The 19578-nt window shown below is 34.9% G+C and overlaps 1 long non-coding RNA gene across 1 annotated transcript in view; it reads left to right on the top strand.

Annotated features, from left to right (window-relative positions):
* Positions 1-1631: 1631 nt before the first annotated feature.
* LOC141518130 (uncharacterized) overlaps positions 1632-19578 on the top strand; it is a 76533-nt gene continuing 58586 nt past the window's right edge. The window contains exons 1-3 of the long non-coding RNA XR_012477096.1: positions 1632-2111; positions 2981-3128; positions 17939-18099. This is a non-coding gene — a long non-coding RNA (uncharacterized LOC141518130). The remainder of the gene's footprint in view (positions 2112-2980; positions 3129-17938; positions 18100-19578) is intronic.

The following is a 19578-nucleotide window of genomic DNA, read 5'->3' as shown; positions in this document are numbered from 1 at the left end:
ACCCTATTGTCTTAAATAAAAATTTTAAAAGAGAAATTATATGGGACAGGAGAAGTATGTAACACTAGGAAAAATATTGTTTTGATTTTCAGAGAAAAGAGTTGAGTGGTCACACTATAGGTTAGTAATTTGCTTTAGATTGACAGTAAAATTCTAAAAAAATTCTATGTCCTGAGGTTCCTTATAGAACTAGAAGTCTCTGTTTTATGTTTTTTTCTATACCTATTATTTTACCTTCCATGATCCTTGAAAGTTCTCTTCTAGATTGTTTTTGTTTTTGCAAGGCAATTGGGGTTAAGTGACTTGACCAAGGTCACAGGGCTGGTGCTATTCATTGTGCTACTTAGTTGCCTTCTAATTTTAAGACTATATGATTCTATGATTTTACGTCAGCATTTTTCTATTTACTAAGTCATGACTTGATATTCAGTCAAACACTTTGGACCCTCAATCTTCTTAGTTTCTTCCATTCCAGGAGCCCATCTGGGTGGATCTTTAATTCAATTTGTCTGCACTCTGGAGAAAAAACCTTCTTTCTTATCCAATAACATGGAGAGAGAAGAAGGGCCCTACTCCTGGTCCAGGTTGAATCAGAATTGCCTAATTAGTCCTGACTGAAAAAAAAAGCCTAGGATCTTTTAGAAATTTAGAGTTAGGTAGATTTCTTTCCCTTGAACTTATAATTATTTTACAGAAGTTGTTGATAAAGACATGAGACTGTATTAATAGGTTTGTTTTGAATGAGTGGCTTAATGAGTAGATCTGTTATTATGAATCAATCTCATTCAGGAGAGCAATATCTAGTGGTATGTCCCAATGGAAATGCCCTGTTCATAATACCCCCTTTCTCTTCAATTTTATATCAAGGATTTGCATGAGTAAATAGATAGCATGCCTCTTCAACTTGTGGATAACATAAAGCTTAGAAGGATAGCTAGCATATAGATGAGAGAATTAGACTCTAAAATCATTTAAAGAAATAGAACCAATAGATCAAGATGAAATAGAGAACTATTTCAGAGATAAATGAATAAATCTGAAGTCCCACTGTTGCTTTGAAATGATAATCCAAACAAATGCAGGTAATATTTGAGTATCAAATATGCATCAATAATGTGATATATATGACAGTCAAAACATTTCAAGTTTTATCATGTGAAGAAATTAGACTTGATTTTCTTGGTTCTAGAAGGCATAACCAGGAGTGAATGAAAAAAAGGATTTTGACTTGTCCTGAGGGAAAAAAAAACTTCCAATGATTAGGGCTGTTTAAAAGTGGAAAAGGCTACCTCAGAGGGGAATAAGGTGACCAAGTGAAGACTTGATGACCACTTCTTAGGGCTGGTAGAACAATGAAAATTGAGTTCAAATCCTGCCTCAGATACTAGCTGTGTGATCAGAATAAGTCACTTAAACTCCCTAGATTTCAGTTTTCTCAGGGGCTAGACTCTAGGGTCTTTAATTTCCTTTCAGCTTTAGACCATAGCTCCAATAACATACATGTTGTCCCTCAATCTAAGAAGTTAACTGACATCCCTTTTTCTGATTTTATATTCCCAAATATTATAATGTTTTATGTTTATTCATATCTAATAATTGACAGCATGTGGGTGTCTACTTATCCCCATCACCTCTGTCTCTGCTGCCTATTGGATCATTCCTATTCTGAATCTTTTGAGATTGTAATATGATTTGAATTTTATAATATCATTGAGAAAATAAGTTTGGAAAGGTTCATTTCCAAGGCAGATAGGTGGTTAAGAGAATGTTGAATTTGTAGTCAGGAACATTTAAGTTCAAATTCTGCTCCCAACCTTTACTAGCTGTGTGACCCCATTTAAGTTATTTAATGTCTCCTAGCCTCAGTTTCCATGAATGTAAAGAAATAGAATTTTACAGTGTTGTGTGAATTGAATAAGAGAATATATTTATATTTTTTGTGAAACTTAAAGGACTATATAAATTATAATTGTGTAATTGCTGTTGCTATAATTATTTCCAGGTGGGCTACAGGGGAATAACTTTCTGTTTTTTGGCTCCAGCAATTCTCAGAGACCAAGCTAGCTGAGATACTTGGGAATCTAGAAGTACTGAAAGAACCAATGATAAAAGTAAGTCTCTTTTGAGGATAATATCCCAATGATCTTGTCAAAACAGTACAAAAATAACCACCTAAACCCACCAACTCAAATTAGGAATGTGAAAATCAGATTTGCCTAAAGAGACTGAGAGTCTGGAAAATTGAATTTACTTTTTTGTGAGTGCTCTCATGTCAGTCCCTGCAAATTTCCATTTTCCATGTAATCATAAGTTGAAATAATTGAATCCAGATGGTTCCACAACTGGTGATTTTGGTCTTCCATTGAAGTGTCTCCAAGATTCTACCTCCCTGTTTCTCATGCTTTTTCTTCTCTTCCTGCACCTCATACCTTTTTACATATGCCACCATTTACCCTCTGCTTTAAGTGGTCTATTCTCCCATTTTTGAAGTAGCTTCTTTTTTTGGTATTATTTGCCTGGAATCATTCTCCAACCAGGTTTTCTTGCTGAGAATCCTATTCCAGGGACCCAGGATGCGCTCACCTTTTTGTGATAACTTCTTCATTGGACAAAATGCTAGGATCAAAAACATTGTCTTTCATGACCATTCTCTAGTATTATGAATGCAAGGATTTTTGTGTTTGTCCTTCATTCTTTTTATTTATTATTTTCTTAGTTTTTTTGCAAGGCAATGGGCTTAAATGGCTTGCCCAAGGCCACATAGCTAGGTAATTATTAAGTGTCTGAGGTTGGATTTGAACTCAGGTACTCCTGACTCCACGGCTGGTGCTCTAACCACTGTGCCACCTAGCTTCCCCTGTTTGTCCTTCATTCTTGAAGAAGATCATGACATCAGGGAAGAGATGTTATGACAAGCACATGAATTGCATTTGAATGAGGGGGAGCTGTGCTAAGTCTCCAACCTCACTTTCTCTTCCAGAGGCAGCTGGGTCCAGTGACCAGATATGAATCAGGATGACTGGAGATGGCCCTGGATGTGAGACAATCAGAGTTAAGTGACTTATTCAAGTTCACACAGTGTCAAGTGTCTGAGGCCGAACTCAAACTCCTGTCCTCCTGACTCCAAGGTCAGTGCTCTATCCATGCCATCTAGCTGCCCTTTATTGCTGTAACTAGCTCAGGGATAAGACTTTGTCTTAGGGTGTTGACCTCAATGGAGGACAAATTTCCTCTTTGGAAGTGGAATGAATTAACCTACTTTCTGTAACTGCCGTTCTCACACCATCTTGTGACTTGTCTTTTCTAGGGGGAGGAAGAAAGGTTTCACTTTCTTTCATTGTTCTAATGTTCTAATGTTCTTCTTGTGGATTTTGCCATCTATCCTTGAAGGTGCATTTTTAACTTTACTTTCAGAGTTAGAGGGCACTTGAGAGATCATCTTAGTCCCAATTCCTCTTTTTACAGAGGAAGAAATTGACTCAAAGGGAAGAGTCAATACCCAAGACTGCTCAGTAAATTAGTGGCAGAATCAAAATTGGAATCCAGGTATTCTGACTCTAATATTCCCTTATGGAATCTTGACTATCCTGTAAGGTCTAAAAAGGGACCTTCTCTACATTATCTCCAATAAAGAGTCATCTCACTTTATATTGAAGACTTTCCTTAATGAGGAAACTAATTAACTCACTAATTCAATAGCTCATCTACCTTTTAGATGACTCTAATCTTTAGGAAGTTCTACCATGAACTGAATAGATATTGGTCTCCCTGTAACTTTCATTTATTGTCCCTGTTTCTCTGACATATGGGGCCAAATCCCTTTTTTCCATGAAAACTCTTCAAATAGTCAGTCAAAAGCATTTAATCAGCACTTAACATATGCCAAATCTTGTAGAAATAAAGAAAGATAAAAAAACCAGTCCTGATTCTCAAGGAACTCATTCCAATGGAGGAAAGCACTTAAAGCTAATAATGATGTCTTCTTTAAATCTTTTTTTGTTCCTAGGCTAAACTTTTCCCATTCTTTCAGTTGATTCTTGTATGATATTATCTTTAGTCTCCTGCCATGATACCCTTCTTTGGAAGTTCTCCAGCTTGTCATTGCCTTTTCTAAAATATGACTCCTTCCCACCACTCCAGGCTATCACTGTGTATCACAAGACAACTATAATGACATAAACTTGCAGAATTTATATGTTTAAAACATTATTGTCATTAATCAATAATATGAATGATGTCCAGATATTAATTAACCAAATTAAGTCAAAGTTTCTAGCTATTTTTCTCAGTAAGATTCTATCTTTGCTACATGACATTTTGAAGGATTTTGCTTTAAATAGAATTAATTTTAAGTCACTGGTTCAATGATGTGTTGAAAATATTGGTAATGTGACTTGAATAATAGCTTAGATAATCTATTAGATGCAGATGACAGGAAGTTGGAAAAGGTAGCTCATAAGTTGTCATCAGATTCAGGGTCCAAAATATTTCTGGAGCCTATAATGCTGGACTAAATCTAACAGGGGGTGAATCATTGAATATGACAGGAATAAATGTAAAGCCTTAAATTGAGGTTAAAAGAAATCAACTGTAAAAGTGAAAGGATGGGGACAGCATGACTAGGCAACCATTTGTAAAGGAGAGACTTAGAGATTTTAATAGACATCAAGCTCAATATAAGTTAACAGCATGATATAGCAGCCAAAGGGTCAATGTAATTTTGAATTGCATTAAGTAGCTTATATCTAGAATCTGCCGAAGCCGAATTCCATCAGTTCTAAGGGTTCAATTTTCAGAAAAAGCATCCAAACGAAGGTAAATATCCCCAGTGCTTAGTACATGTTCAGTATTTAGTAGACATTTAATAAATGTTAATTGACTTACAGATAGGCTAGTGAGAAGACTCAAAGCTATATTATTTAAAAATACATTGAAATAACTCATGATATTTGGCCCAGAGAAGATAAGGTTTGGTGGGAATGGTGAGAGCAGTATATATTCACTCACTCTAATTAAAACTTGAGAACAGAATTAGGACCAGTGAGTGGAAAACACATAGATGTACATTCTGACTCCATCAAAAAAGAATCTCCTGTCCAAAGAACAAAACTGTCCAAAACTAAAATGACTCTCTTGGTAGGTAATGGAATCCACAATACTACAGGTGTTTAAACAGTAGAAAAGTGACAACTTTGGGGGACTATTGTAGAGAGTAATCACTTTTCAGATAGCAATTAGACCAAATGACCTCTAAGATTTCTTATAACTCTTAAAAAAATCCAGAGATGGGGTGGCTAGGTGGCATAGTGGATAAAGCACCGGCCTTGGAGTCAGGAGTACCTGGGTTCAAATCCGATCTCAGACACTTAATAATTACCTAGCTGTGTGGCCTTGGGCAAGCCACTTAACCCCATTTGCCTTTCAAAAACCTAAAAAAAAAATCCAAAGATTCTGAGATCAAATGAAAGTGCTAAATTTTTTGTTCTAAGCCTATGACTTTCCCACAAGTATACCACTATGAAATGTACAATGATTCCTCTACTCAGTTCTAGGAAGTTTTTGATGGATATTTACTTTTTTCTTTTCTTCTTTGTTCTGCTTTGATTCCTTAAACTTTTGGGTTTTTATTTCTTTTTTGTTCATTAAGGAATGCCGAGAATTCTGACATACTTTTGTGTTCTAGATTCCTTTCTACTTGTTCCTTGACTGTGTTTAACTTGGTGAAAAATATTTACATTTTCTATTTCATGTTCTAGTTATCTATTCATATAATCCTTCAGTGTTCTTCTGCTGGTCTTCAATAGTTTGTTCAGTTTGCAACTGTTTCAGGAGTGTATAATGCCTATTTTTTAAGATTTCTCTTGATATATCTACCTTTATTTCTATAATTTTTACCTTGGAAATGGTCACTCCACATCCATCAACCAATAAACATTAAGCACCTATTATGAGTGAGGCTCTACATGGTGTGCTGAAATGTTTTTGTACTTTCTATCAAATGAAGGAGGATGAGAACTTTTTGTCAGATGAGGAAGGATGACAATTAGAATAAAACTGATTTCATTTAATTGCCGTTCTAGTTGGATTCTTGTTGTCAGAGTAAAAAAAAAAATATTACTCAAAATTCCATCCTAAGTATGCCCATCTCTTCTTTAACATCATTTGAGATGCATTTTTTTATCTGTTTCATCTTAAGGTATATTTTATGAGTTTTAAATGATTATTATCAATAATCTCAATTTTATTCATTATTTTTGCTCTTCTGATTTCCATAAATCCTTGATTTTGCCTCTTGTTTTTACCTAACCAGAGTGTAGGGGTGAAAGTTACTTCTCAAAATTGACCTGAATTACTGAGCTGTAATATACTATATATGACTTAGAGCTGAAGGCACCAGTATAGCAAAGTTGGGATGGAATTCTTGCTTATTACTGGTAAGCTCTGTTTCCGATTTTGTTTTGATGCCACACTGGTTAATAATGAAATCATGACCATCTTCATTCTCTTTCATGCAGGACAGTATGAGTCACTGAAGCATTTCCAACAAGTAGGGGAATTGATTTTAATGAGTCTTGTCTTCTTGTGGAGCCAGAACATGCAGGAGTGCCTCTTAGCCTTTTGTGCATCTCTCTTCTGTGGCCAAACTGATTTTCACCATAGATTTGAGGAGGACCAACCTTTAACCTTAAACTACCCTGTCTCTTAAGATTCTTAAGAGCAGTAAAATCATACTAGTCAGGCTGTTACTCTAATCTATGGTGGTGCCAAAACTCAAGTTACCAGTCTTTATCCAATTTGCTGAATTATCAGACTTTCATAGTTGTAATTACTATAGTAGTTCCAGGGTACATAAAGTCCCTACTTCACACAATTCTAGCTGAAATTCTACTGCTTTATCACTTCTTGTCAATGAATTATATAATGTCATTGTTCTCATTCTTATTATCTTTATCATTTCTGCTAAACATTTCTAGACAAGGTGACAAATCTCAGGTTAATTATTTTCAATTTTTTCCCTGCAAAACCTTTCAGTTCCATAGTCCTGGATATGGAACTCTATTTAATTTCTGCGCTGATCTGGTGACAATGAGAATCCTTGGATGCTGGACCTCAAGACCTTATTGGACATCAGGGATTCAGAGTATCAGAGAATGTCAGAATTAGGATAAATCTTAGAAACCATCTCATCTAATGCTCTTGATTTTACAAGTGGAGAAATTGAACTTCATATACGGAAAGGGCCTTGCTCATGACTATTAAATAAGATTGCTAATCTAATTTTCTGTACTCTGAGGGAAAAATTTTAAGACAGAAACTGGAGAGGGACAAATGTACTTGCTGAGTTTGAAGGATAAGGAGACTTACATGGATAAGCCTTTGAAATGCAGTGAACTGCAGAGGAAAACACTCAAAAGTAGAGGGTTCAGGTTCTAAAGTCCCACTTCCATTTAATATTCATGGAACCATGAGCAAGGCAAAACAATGACATATTAAATTTATATAGCTCATTTCAGTTTACAAAAATGTTCTCAATTTATCCTACTAATAATTTTGAGAACTATGTGCTATAATAATCCTCATTTAACAAATGAGAAAACTCAGCCTGAGAAAAATTGAAGTGACTTGTCCAAGATCCCACAGCTACTAAGCATCTGGAACAGAATTTGAAATCAGGTCTTCCTGATTCTAAATTCACTGTATCTCATTTTACTCATTTGTAAAATGAGTAAGTCTGACCAGATAAGAAACTTCTAAGTTCTCTTCTGGATTCCCAAATTGAATTGATGACCCTTTTAAATAAGTCAATGTGGCTCATAGTTCAATCTAGTGCTTTTGCATTACACTCTCCTCATAAGTAGAAAGAGAAAATGATTATCTGTGAGTCTTCCTGAGAAGCAGAATTGACAAGAGAGTTTAAGAAAAGGAAAAAAAACAAAAAAAATCTTTTTCTTGCTTCCTTCTTTGAGAGAGATGTGGGATTCCTGACTCTATTTAAGAAGAAATGGAGAGAAAGAGAACAGATATAGCAAGACATCTTGGGGGAAACCAAGCTATCAATATATCCCTGAATTACTGTTAGATGAGCTCAGGGCCTCTCTAGGTTATAACCTCTCTAGGTTAAATATTTTGTTCGCAGAGGGAAAATTCATTCACCCAATGTATTTGTCTGATATATTCTATTTTATGTAATTTCTCTGATTTTTACTTCCTATCTAGGTAGATTAGTGGGTTTATTTATAAATCATCAATAATCACTTTTTTGTCTTTTCTGTAGCTTTCGGTGGGAAAGGTGTCAAATGTTTGGATATAAGCTGCACCCTTTCCTCTTTAAAAGATAGAACCAGGGGAAAAATTAGTAATTCAACTCATTTTTTCTAGACTAACATTACTTATGATGATATTTGTACTTCATTATCAAAGAAGACCAGGACATCAGGGAGGTGATGCCATAACAAGCACATAGATTGGATTTGAGTGAGGGGCTAAATCACTAGCCTCATTTTCTCCTCCAGAGTCATCTGGGTTCAGTGGCCAGATATGGATCAGGACAACTGAAGGTGGCCCTGAATGTGAGGCAATTAGGGTTAAATGATGTGTGCAAGGTCACACAGCTAGTAAATGCCAAGTGTCTGAGGCTGGATTTGAACTCCTGACCTCCTGGCTCCAAGGCCAGTGCTTTATCCACTGTGCCACCTAGCTGCTGAAGATTAATTAAGGGATATTAGGTAGATATAATTTTCTGTTACCCTGTCTCTGAGGAGAGAAGAATGACCAGCCTAGTGACCCCAACCTCCTACTCTCCTGCAGGCAGGAAGCAAACCTCTTGGATTGAAGGATGGAGGGAAGTAGACAAGACTCTTTACTGAAGAGTAAAACCCCTTGAAGAAAGGTGGACAAAAGCCCCAAAATATCTATTCATTCCTCTCTATGAGTTGCATTTGCACGATCCATATTGACAAACAGCTAACATATATGAGCAAAATACATACATCTTACATCAATATAATTTGATGTTTATAAGATCCTCAGAACTTTATTTTGCATTTGTTTAAATGATATAGCTCCTGCCCTCATCAGGTTGAGAGTCTAGTGGAAGCATAAAGCATAGGTACATAAATATGCTATCTGACTTTATAATGGAGGCAACATGGTTTGGTCAAAAACATACCAGACTTGTAATTAGAATACTTTGATCCAAATCTGTACAATTAATGTTGTATACTTTCACAACTGCTTTTAATTATATTAAGCATTTTTAAACTCCCACTATGTACTATGCAGTAGAGTTAGGTAATAGAAACAGAAACTATCTCTATAGTTCTTTAAAGGCTGTACATCAATAGAGTTATAAAGGAAATGCAACTGTCCCAGTTTTATAGAGGTGGAAACTGAAACTCAGGGAGAAAAAATGATTTGTCCACAGTTATACAGCTAGTCAATGTTGAAGCCAATTTAAGAATTCTTTTCTCCTTACTAAAAGTCCAAAGTTCTTTTTACATCAAGTTACAACAGACATAAGACTTGGAAGAAAATGTTTCAGCTTGTGCTTCTGTACCAAAATGGATCAAGTTTGTGCCAGGCCTTCTATTATCTGGGTGTAGAATTGTCTTCATTGGCCAAGTGAATATTGAATACTTGGAAGTTATTGGGCAAAGAGGGGGAGATGAGGAATTAGTACAATACTTCAGTGATAAATGTGCCCCAACTGCTGCAGAGCACAGGGGCTTGTGGGGAAGAGAAGTTCTAGTTTTATCCTCTAGAGAGGATCATAAAAATAAGAATAGCATACATTTATATCATACTTAAAATCCATTATCCCAGTAGCTTAAGTCAGTGTAAAAACCCGTGACTGGAGTCAGAATAAGTTCTAGTCGATATTTTGGTCATTTTTGCTATATGATATTGGGAGATTCATTTATCGCTGAGCCTCATTTTTCATCTCTGAATTGTACTTGATGAAACATTTCTAGAGTCCCATTTAGTTTTGATGTTCTTTGCTCTGAAATGGCTTTCACTTAGATCTTTTTGTTTTCTATATTTTAAGATCCTTTCCAAATCTGACATAGTTTATATGTCAGTTTTCTTATTTTATGTTTTAAGGCATCCAACTTCAATCTTTCTGAGATTCATTTTCTCCAAATGAGTTAAGAGAGTATTGGACCTGAAATCAGGAGAACCTGGGTTTGAATCACTTTATTGTCTGGGCAAGGCTGGTACACAGGTAATTGGCACAAAGGATAGAATATAGACTGTAGAGTCTGGAATAGCTAAATTCAAATCCTGCCTCAGACAGTCATTAACTGTGCGAATCTAGGCAATTCATTTAACCAATTCATTTAACCTTTTCCAGGTTCCTTAGCTATAAAGGGAAGATAATAATAATAATGATAATAATATCTATGTCACAGGGTTGCTGTGAAGATCAAATGAGATAGCATATGAAGAATATTTTACAAACCTTAAAGTTCTCTATAGATGTTAGCTATTATTAGTTAACCCATCAGTTTCCTCAGCTATATAAAAAAAAGAAGCGATTGGATTCAATGACTTCAGAAATTTATTCCAGATCTAAATCAATGATTCAATTATCCTATGTCTCTAGGTTCTTCTAGATTTCTTTGAATCTCTATAATGATATGATGAAATAGTTTTTTGCTAGGGCTATGATGCTATAATGCAAATAAGGAATTTGAAGCCAGCAAAGTTAAAAGATCTGATTTACTCAAGGTTCCTGAAGCTAAGTCAATGCCCAGAAGCAAAGCTGAAACTCAACCCTCCAGGATACCAATATAATTTATTTTTCCCATTACTATGATGCTTCTTGTCTAATGTTGATGTTGATATGGCTTTTACTATAAATACATGTCTGTGTAGAATTGTTTATATCCTGACCTTGAAAGAGGGAAACCCTGAACAAAGAACAGGAATTCCTACTTCACACCTTGGGGAATAATGTTCAGTAACTCTTTACCCAGAGAGGTGGATCAGGTGGAAAATATGAACATCTGGGAAAAAAGGTTGAGATGAGTTCATGGCTGCCTGAGTTATAATGAGTCATTCAAGGAAAGAAGGCTTTGAAGATAGTGTAAGATCAGTAAAATTAGTCTTTGGCACTTTTATTCTCCTGTTCTAGCCTCTTTTCTCTATATTCTCATTCCCAAAAGATTTGAAATGTTAAAAACAACAGAATTTGGTCACTTATTGAACAGTAATAGCTTCTGTTTTAAAAATTGTGATAGGGCTTAGGAAGTTATTTTCCGCATAAAGATTTCTTCATTATTTGAGAAAGTATTATTATTTTTAAGATAAGGAAACTGGCAGAAATAGTGAGGCAATGACCAGGCACCCATCTCTTAAATATTTGACCCAGAATTCAAATCCAAGTCTCTTGAATTTAAGTCTAGAATTCTCTTCATTGTTTCATGCTATTTTAGGGAGTGAATGGAATAGGTTTTGAATATTAAAAGTGAAATGAAGATTTGGATTTTCTGTAACTGAAAGAATGGCAGCACCATTGACAGAGTCAGAAGTAAGAACTGGTTTGGGAGGAAGATAAGGAATTCATTTTAAATCTCTCATGTTAGATATCATGGCAGGAGATTTCCAACTATGATATTTAGGAAATTGTTGGAACTTTGAGTTTGAAATCCTTTGATTGGAATTGGAAATCCTTTAGCAGTGGTTGGCAAAATGGAAATCATGAACGAAGATAAGAGTAGCTTTCTCAAGAAAGCAGAATGGTGGTGATGGGGAAAAGAGAGAATTTATATATATTACCAATACAGCCCAGCAGCAAAAGATAGAAAAATTCCATTTAAAATAACTGCAGACAACATAAAATACTTGAGATTCTACTACCTGTGAACACAAATAAGAGAGAGATCTAAACAAGTGGAGAAACATTAATTACTAATAGGTAAGCCAAGCCAATATAATAAAAATGATAATTCTACCTAAATTATTTATTCAATATTTATACCACTGAAACTACCAAAGAATTACTTTATAGTATTAAAAAATGATGGAAAGTTAGGCTCAGGGATAGGAAAATGTAGTCCATAAATAAAGTAAGTAGCTAATAATTGCTTTTTAATTGATTAATTTGTTGATACTTTTTCCAATTAAGGTTAAGCAGTTGAAAAAAAAAATCTTGCCTTGATTTTACTTTTCAAAAGTCAAAGAAAACAAAGAACGGGATTCTTATTGTGTGTATGTGTGTGTGTGTGTGTGTGTGTGTGTGTGTGTGTGTGTGTGTGTTTACATAACTTTCAAGGTCATACAGGTGGTGATCATTATTTCTTTTGTTTTTCAATTATTTATTTTTAACATTAATTTTAAAAATTTTGATTTCAAAATTTTCTTTTCCCTCTATTCCCTCACCAACTTAGAAATCACCAATATGATATCAATTATACAATGTGAAATCATGCAAAATATATTTTCACTTAGCCTTATTATAAAAGATAGCTAAAGGGGAAAATTATACTTTAATCTTTACTCAGAATTCGTCAATTCTCTCTCTGAAGGTAGAAAGCACTTATAATCATGAGTCCTTCAGAATTATCTTAGATCATTGTCTTGATCAGGGCAACCAAGTCTTTCATAGTTGGGGAATGACTGGCCAAATCACGGTATATGATTGTCATCATATTGTACTATAAAAAAAGAATGAGTAGGATGGTTTCAGATTTGAAGTGATGCAAAGTTAAGTGAACACAGTTACAAGATCATTGTATCAGAAGATACATTATACTGTATCAGTAACAGCAATACTGTAACTTTGACCAATATTGATGTGAAAGGCAGCCTTTCTTGTCCCTTCTCCCTTCTCAAAGGAGAAGAGAAAAATTTCAACTAGGTCTCAATTTTTATTTTCTTTTATTGAATGTTGAAGACTTTGTCATATCTTGCTATAACTTTCAGCCTAAGGGCAAAATAAAAGCCCCAAGATCCATTTAGCCATGCTCTCTGTTATTTTATGGTATTTATATCATACAAATAGCTGCTAGTACAATCACAATAATTCAGAGTTCCCAATTAGGAAATTTTCTAACAATTAAATAGAAGTTTGATGCTATACTGATTTAAAGTCTTGTATATCTCTAACTAATCCCAGGTATCTTTATGTCTGAGGCAAAATCAAGATACAGAAACCCTCTAGGTAGAAGAAATTATATTAATTGTAATATAGTAAGTTTTTTTGCCTCTAGAGCATGTACCAAATATTTGGAGGTAACGTAATTCAGAGTTCAGAGATAATAACTATAATGCCTTAGGAAGTTAGCCCAAAGAAATGGAGAGCCTTAAAAGATAAATTTCTAGAAGCAGAAATAGAAATGATTCCTGTGAAGAAAAGAGAGATGTTGTTGAAAGAGATCAATACAGATGAACATGGTACTCTTCAGCTATTTTAATTCAAGAGATATATATAGAGGCTGAGAGCAAAAGCATTATAAATGCCCCAAAGCAGCATAGCCTCATAAAGGTAATGTCAGCAGTGTGAATGCTCAAAATGACCTGAGGCTAATGATGAATGTAGAGACTGTCAAGAAGGAAGGACTTTTAAAAGCTTCCTCAACTAAAGAGGAAGTTCAAAGAAGTGATATAGGACTGCTTATTGGAGCAGGCGGAATGAGAAAGAAGGGAAGAGTCGATTCTTACTTTGCTTCTGTTTTCTTTGCCAAATAGAATGATCTCAAAATCAAAAAGAAATGCCTATTAGAACCATGAATTTGACTGATTCTTATCAGAGTTTTAGAATGTACTCCAATCTGACCTCTCTTCCTCCTGTTACCTATATCACTACCCCTAACTATGGAGTTTCCCCAAGATTCTACCCTGGGATTCTTTTCTTTGGTGACTCTTTTGGGCACCATGGATTTAATCTTCATCTCTCTGCTTAAGACTCTCTGACTGCAATCTAATTAAAACCTGAGCTTCTGTTCTCTATCACTAACTGATTGTCAAACATTTAAGACTGGGTGTTCCATAAACATCTCAGATTTAACATGTTCCAAATAGAATTCATCATCTTTATCTTCAAACTCATCCTTTCAAACTTCACCAGTCCCATTGAAGAAATCATTGTTATTCTGTCTCTTAGGTCCACAATTTTAATGCTGTCTTCAACCACAAGCTTTCTTTCTTCTCATATATTTATTCAATTGCCAAGACTAGCCTTTTCCACTTTCATAGCATCAGATTTTTTTTTTTAGGTTTTTGCAAGACAAATGGTGTTATGTGGCTTGTCCAAATTCACACAGCTAGGTAATTATTAAGAGTCTGAGGTCAGATTTGAACTCCTGGCTCCAGGGCTGGTGCTCTATCCACTGCACCATCTAGACGCCCCCCCCCCCCCATAGCATCAGATTTTTCTGGATGACTTAAATTTCCTCACTACTCCCACAGCATCCACTGTAGTTTAAGACCTTATCACTACTTATCTGATGTACTATAAATCCTTTTATTAGTTTCTCTGCTTCAAGTTTCTCCCCCACTCTAATCCAAGCTTCATTCAGCCACCCTAAAATTCATATTTGACCATGTCCTTCTCCTATTCGGAAGATTCCAGTGGTCCTTTTTTGACCCTATGATAAAATATAAACTTAAAGCACTTACCAACCTGACCTCAACTAACCTTTCCAACTTCATTATATCTTTCTTTTCCTCCTGTACTCTGCAATATAACCAAGCTAGCTAGTTATTTCTCACATGTAGTACTCCATTTCTGGTCTGAAGTCTGTCCTACATTCCTGGAATGGAATCACAATGTAATTCCAAGGAGAGAATGCCGTGGACAGTGTGCAGTGCCAGTAGTTAGGAAGATCTGAGTTCAAATCTAGTCTCAGGTATCTACTAGTTATAGTGATTTTAGACAAGTCATTTAACCTCCATTTTTCTTATTTAATCTCCTATTTTTTCCTTTGTAAAATGAAGATGATAATAATAGTACTTACCTTCCAGGTTTGTTGTGAGGAGCAAATGAGATGATATAAAACATTTAGCACACAGTATGAAGCAGCATATATGCATATATATATATATTAGTTATTATATTATTTATTGTTATAGATAGTTCAAATATCACATAAAATCTCCTGAATCTCCCAGATGCCAATTTCTTTCCACCAGTTTTTTTGTGTATGTGAACATGTATATATAAATGTATATGTGTTTGTATATTTGTATATATATATATATATATATATATATATATATATATAATATACTTATATATGTACATAGCTATCCAATAAAAAATAAATTCCTTAATCACAAAGAATATTTATTTTTCATTTTCAAATTCCCAACATGTAACACAGTGCTTGTCACACTGTAGACACTAAGAATGCATGCTGAATTACTTGGTTTGTGAGCACTCAAAAATGTTAAGACTGTCACTAAGTCCCAATAGGATATTTTAGGGACAAGTTATACAAGTCTAACATCTCTAATTCGATGAGATTACTAGACAACTGTTGTTTTTCCTTCATTCTTGAAGGTCAATGATATAATATCTCATAATGAGATGATGTTTTGACTTGCAAATGGATTGAGTTTAAGTGAGATAGTGCTGAGCAAAGTCATTAGCCTCATTCTCTCTTCCAGAGTCATCTGAGGCCAGAGGCAAGTCAAGAGCCAAGAAAGGATTCAGAGGGACATCTCTTCAGTTATTAGACATTGAACTAGGGACTCCCTAGACATATAATACTTAGATTTCAGTAAGGTATTTGACCATCTCCAATGCTATTATTTATGAACAAAATGGTGAATTATAGGCTTGATATCCATATTTCTGGAAATGTAGTTAGATTTGACTGGTTCAAAGAGTATTGCTAGAATTAGAGAAAACAGATTATAATTTCTATGTCCATTCCTCTGTTGGTAAACATTCAGAAGCAATAAAGAAGGTTGGTTATGTCCAGAAATATGAATATGAATCACCTTTTAGAATAAAGCTATGAAATAATAATCGCCATAAAGTAGTTTCTGGTTTGCTGTCATTTTGAAAGTTGATTTTTAAGTGGATCTGTATTTGGCTTTGTGATGTTCAACATTTTTATCAATGATTTGGATGAAGGCACAGATATCAGGCTTGTTATATTTGCATATTCCAGGAAAGTGGGAGGGGTAGCTAACACATTGGATAATAGAAATAGGATATAAATAAATATCATGATAGGCTAGAAAGAGAAAATGTAATTGGAATAAATGTAATTCTTTTATATTAGTTCAAGTAATCAATTATACAAGTCAGGATAGTAGTATGAGTTCATAAGAGAAAAAGATCTGGGAATTTGAGTGTCCTTTAAGCTCATTGAATCAACAATGAAACTTGTTTATTTAAAAATGTCAAGTGAATTTAAATTATATTGAGAGGCTTACTCTTATTGGATGGATGGGATAATCCTGTTATCTACTGCTTTAGTAAGCTCATACTGTATAACAGTGTTAAGATAAAAGAGATACATTTTTAAAAAATCATCATGGTAATAGGATGGGGAATTACATTATTGGTGAATGAGTTGAAGGTCCTAGGAATGTTTAATCAAAATAAGAATATGACTTAAAGGGGATATGATAATTATCTTCATGTATTTAATGAATTGTCATGGGGAAGAGAGATGAAATTTGTCCTCACCCTCATTGGCTGAACTCAGAGCAATTAGTGTGTATTGCATAGAAACATATTTAAAGACCAAATAAAAAGAAACAAATTCCTAAGAATCTAATCTGCCCCAAAGTAGAATAGGTCATATCAAGGGATATCACTGTTCAAGGGACATCACATTATTATTCACTGAATAACTTTAAGTGGAAACTGAATGACCCCTTTTGAGAGATGGTACAAGGGGGATTTCTATTCATGTATCAGCTCAACATAGATGCATCTTTGAGAGACTAAGGAATGTCAATAATACTTGGATCATCTCCCTTAATTCAATTCAGCAAAGCACTCTATAAGACACTGCTTACTGCTTGGGGTATGTATGTGAAAGTCAAAAGTCTAATATGGAGATGCGATATGTGTGCAAGTTAGGAATAGAGGGAACAGGAAAGGTCAAAGAACTTTGTGGTGATATTAGAGCAGGCTTCCTGAAGGAAGTTTACACTTGAGTTGGATGTAGAGAGATGTCACAGAGCTATCAATGGAACATGTGTCAGAAATAAGGCATATCATAAACATGTGTACAGAGCTGGGATATGGCAGGAGATCAGAATAGTTAGAGCCCCAGAATGACTGGGAACTTAATGATGATAAAGAGAGATTTACGGCATCATAAAATTATAGAATCATAGAATTAGAAGGGACTTCAAAGGTCACTGTATCACAATAATATTCAGACCCAAAATAGACCTAGAGTGGTAATCTTGTCAAAACTGGGTCTAAACAAGAGTTCCTGCTAAAATATTGCTCAAAATTAGTTAGCCAGCCTATTCAAAGGCATCCTTGGAAGAGTAAGCTATTTTAAGTTGTTATTTTTCCACTTTAGGCAATCTTTAGATATTAGGAAGCTTACCCTTAGATTGGGCCAGAATTTGTTGCTCTGTACCTTCCCTCTGTTTTTTTCCCCTGGTTCTTTCTTTTGTTTCCAAATGGAACATGTCCAATTTCTCTTATAGGTGACAGCCCTTAAACTATTTGATTGGTTACTGAGAGAAAAAGGCTTTATAAAATGCAAAGTGCTCTAGAAAAGTGAGCCATTATTATTCTAAGTTCTATTAGTGACCAATTAAATTCTGTGCCTTGACCTTGTGTTTGTGTTGGCAGAGATGTGGAACAGACAATTACCCTGTCCCATAGCAGGTCTGAGAAGTCACTTAGTAAATACAGGTTATAAATGAAGAAGGTTAAACTGACATGGGAGATTTGCACCTTTAGGACTAATGATTGCTTATGCAAGGGTCCCTATTTTGTTTTTCTTTTTTCTTTTAGTAAAAATGTTCCTGGTAATATTTCTGCTTATTGTTGCAAAAGTCAATCTTTTCAATGCTAGTATTCTTTGAGTGATGCTATATGACCATGAATCATGGAACGTACTGATCTCAGAAGAATTACAATGGCACATGACCAAAAGGACAAGGAGAGACTGCAAGGTAGGTGTCGATAGGCTCGAACAAATTACCAGATGATGACATGCTGCATGAGAAGCGATGTAAAAAGCAGTACCAAGGACATAGATGAGTGGAAAGGGAGGCCAAGCACTCATATAATAAAATCAATAGCTGAGTGATGGTCTGAGAGTGGGGATTTATATCTGCAAAATATTTAAAACAGGGGCGGCTAGGTGGTGTAGTGGATAAAGCACCGGCCCTGGAGTCAGGAGTACCTGGGTTCAAATGTGGTCTCAGACACTTAATAATTACCTAGCTGTGTGGCCTTGGGCAAGCCACTTAACTCTGTTTGCCTTGCAAAAAAAAAAAACTAAAAAAAAAGACCAAAAAAAATATTTAAAACAAATTCCCCTCCAAAGTGGATCTCCAGTGTGTTCATTAGAGACTCTGGAGAATTTGTTGAAAAAGCTTGGCAAGAATTTGGCAATTTCAAATGGTGAAAAATATAGTCATGTGGATAAAATAACAGTTTTCATTAAAGGGTTTCTTGCATTCTCAGGAATTATGTACTTATAAGTGGAATGGCTATCTCAAAAAAGAGTGAGTTCCCCATTATTGCAGGTCTTTATACAGAATCTGGATATCCTCATATTGAAGATAATGTAGAAGAGAATCTTGCTTCAGAAATGGATTACAATGTTTTTCACAAAAAGGTCTTCCAACTCTAAAATTCTATAATTTTAAGGCAATATTGATGAAACAATCATAGATAAGGAAGGTCAAGAGTACCACAATGGAAAATATTTATTGAGCAAGAGGAAAAAAAATACATTCTTTTTTATGCATTTCAGAAATCACAATAATAGCTCTCTTTCCTATAACATTTCACAATTTATGGTGGTCACTATCTTCATAAGAACCCTGTGAGTTAGACAATGAGAATATTATTATTGACATTTTATAGATGAGGAAACCAAGAGTTGAAAAAATTCAGTATTTTCCCCAAAGTTGCAGATTTGACAAGGACAGAGTTAAGTCTTTTGTCTCCCAGTTGGATGAAGAGAGGATAGATAAATGGGGAGAAAATGAGGAAAAGCTAATAATGATGATGACGAAGTGGATAATAATAGCTCTATGCTTATAGTACTTGCCAAATATTCTATTTGCCAAGCTCTTTATATGCATTACTATATTTCATTTGATCCTTAACAACAACTTGATAAGCAAGGTGCTATTATTATCATTATTACTACAATCTGAGACTGAGAGAGGTTAAGTGACTTTTCCATTGTCACTTGTGAGTGTCTGAGATAGGATTCAAATTCAGGTCTTCCTAAGACTTAATCCTCTCTTCGTTCTGTAGCTGAATACTGAAGGAGAGTTTTTTTTTTTTTTTTTTTTTTTTTTGCAAGGCAATGGGGTTAAGTGGCTTGCCCAAGGCCACATAGCTAGGTAATTATTAAGTGTCTGAGGCCAGATTTGAACTCAGGTACTCCTGACTCCAGGGCTGGTGCTCTATCC

Source organism: Macrotis lagotis, chromosome 3 (genome assembly GCF_037893015.1).
Source record: "Macrotis lagotis isolate mMagLag1 chromosome 3, bilby.v1.9.chrom.fasta, whole genome shotgun sequence".
Lineage (NCBI taxonomy): Eukaryota > Metazoa > Chordata > Mammalia > Peramelemorphia > Peramelidae > Macrotis > Macrotis lagotis.
The sequence above is the reverse complement of the archived record's forward strand: the minus strand, read 5'-3'. Positions and strand labels throughout refer to the sequence as shown.